The following is a 2714-nucleotide window of genomic DNA, read 5'->3' on the forward strand; positions in this document are numbered from 1 at the left end:
ATTACTACTACTACCTGTATCATCACTGTTTCTACTAACAAAGGTGCGTTAGAACCAAAATAGCTCTTAAGCCTAGTGTTATTAGATAAGAACGCTATTTGCGAGAAGTCGCTAGCTGCAAGTGCTTGGTTGTAATAGGTGGCATGGTTATTAGATATTTCCTCGGTTGCGGATAGATCGGAGATTCTAATCGATACACCCTTAATAACTATTAAAAATAGATTTATGGTGGTTGGAATGTATATTAATATATTTTAGGTATTCGTTAGGCTTATGGTAGGGAAAATATAAAGAAGAATTTAAATTTAATGTGACGTCTGGGAAATTAGCTATCTTATTAGTATTCTCGAAAGTAATAGCTAGGTTAAAGTTGGCACAGAACTCGTGTAAGGTCTTCCTGGTTTTCTCTAAGGCTGGTTTAGAGTGGCTCCTAGCAACCGGGTGAGCATCGTTCCTATATAAACTCCCATGGATAGCTAGAAAATAGATACGGAGTCACTGGAGGAGGTAAAGCCCCACGAGATCTGTAACTTGTGCTGAGTCAGAGGAGCCCATTATTATGTTAAAGAAATTATGTGAAGCCCAGCACCAAAGTTTGTTATTAAAAGTAATCGGAGTCGTTCTAGCTGCTAGAATAACATCGATTTCTAGAAAAGTATGGTTAGTTATTTTACTTGCAAGAATAAGGGCTTTAAGGAGGATAGGAGAAATGGAGGCATAATTCTGGAAAAGACGAATTGTTCTTGTTAAATAGGAAATGGAACCAAATCATTACTCCACCTGTGCACGACCACACGTAAACGTTCAGTTTCTTTTTAACTATTGTTATTACTCTGTTCAAAATATTTTTACTAATTCGTTCAAGATCAGATTTAGTAGGGCAAAAAAAGTCACATTGGGTGTTTGGTAATGAAGTCCGGTTTTTGATCTTTGAGATTGAAATGTTGCATTTTGGGGTTATAAGGTTCCGTTCTCTCTCCAACTTCTAACTTGCGGACCAGTCTACAATGTTGACTATTGATGGTATCGAGGGCAGACTTCGGGACTATTTTGTATGACTTATGCAGGTATTTTCTAATGAAATCCATATAATCCTCAGTAGTGAGTAAATATAAATTTCGTGTTTTATCAGAAAAGACGTGTGTTTTGGGCGATCCTGTAATTTGTCTTACTATTTTAGAGTTGTCTCTGGAATGTAGATTTGGATTTAGTGAATTTGGCTTTCTTTATCGATTCAAATTTGTCCAGCAGTGCGATGTAAGGAGGGTTTTTATAGGATTTGAGGTTATAATTACATTTATAGTTACATTTTCGTTGTCTTTATGCTTATGCTTATCATAGAAATAGGCTCACAATCGCATTCTCTCCATTAGGTCATTAGTCTTACTTAGCAGTAGTAATAAGAGATAAGTTTCCCGAGGTAGAACAGGTATGTCCTTCAAAGAGATACCGTGGAATTGTTTAACCATGTTGTGCACTACCTTCACTCTTCCCTCCCATTATTACCCAGCCTGTAGGTCTGATATAGGCTTTATTTGTCCCTTATCTATTTGTCTTTACACTTGCACTCCCTAACCTCTTTGGACAAGAGTATCTCTCACTATACTGATTTGTATATATCTAATACAAAGCTCTAATCTGCCTATCTTTCTCTCTCCAGAATGTATTATATTCATTCCTCCTGCTAACATCCATTTTCCCTCGCTATGGCTTACTATCAAACCATTCTCTCTGATCACTGATTTACCTAAGGAATAACCAATCTATCTGGATTTAATTGGATTTCTCTTCCCTTTCTAGACATAATGAACCACAACATTGATGAGGAACTTTCTTCGACTGATACATATGTTTAACCTATCTTTTTCCAATAACAGAATACTCAACATATGGAATCTTCGCTCGACGTGATGTTTCAATAACTGGGATATCCCAGAAACAGCTGTCATAGATCTTTTATTATATAGCTAAATTAATTGTCCTTACTAAGCCTTTGCAAACTATCTGCCTTTTCTTTACTACTTTAACTTATAACCACCGACTCAAGAGGAAGCCATGTCTAGCCGCTTTCGATAAGGTAGTCACAAAACCACAGCTTCAACTGCAATTCAAACCGGGATTTTAGTGATATGCCTATTTGAGCACTCAAAGGGCATACCTATTAGTCTGAGCCATCCTGACGAAAACACCTCGTATTTTACACACACACACACACACACACACACACACACACACACACACACACACACACACACACACACACACACACCTCCCATGTTCCTGCCTTTAGGCTTTCACTTCATACACGCCAGCTCAATTTTATTCGTTCTCAGTCGAAAGACGCCTGTTGTTATTTCTTGTTGTTTGTATTCGTAATTGTGCACCATGTTCTCCATTTTTTTTTGTTTATATGTTTTTGTCTTTGTTGCCGTACATATTCGCTAGCTCTCTTACAAAGGAGACTAATGCTCTTAGCTTAGACTTATTTGGGGGCAACCAGATCGAACCATCTCACGAGTAACTGCCCGAAATGGTCGTCACTTCCTGGGACTTGACTGATGAAAGAAAGCCAAGAATGACCCGTCTTTTTTTGCCTGTCCTTCTAATTGTTGTTTCTCTTGTCCGCCTTTGTGTCGTTTATCTGTCCGAACGTTTTAATGCCCTCTATTGCGTTTTTGTTCCATTTGTTTATATATATATATATATATATATAT

At 37.5% G+C, this 2714-nt stretch overlaps 1 protein-coding gene across 1 annotated transcript in view; it reads left to right on the forward strand.

The window, feature by feature from the left end:
- The window catches only part of LOC106884342 (uncharacterized), a 92691-nt gene that overhangs the window by 51847 nt on the left and 38130 nt on the right, over window positions 1-2714 (forward strand). The window lies entirely within an intron of this gene.

Source organism: Octopus bimaculoides, chromosome 14, assembly GCF_001194135.2.
Source record: "Octopus bimaculoides isolate UCB-OBI-ISO-001 chromosome 14, ASM119413v2, whole genome shotgun sequence".
Taxonomy (NCBI): domain Eukaryota; kingdom Metazoa; phylum Mollusca; class Cephalopoda; order Octopoda; family Octopodidae; genus Octopus; species Octopus bimaculoides.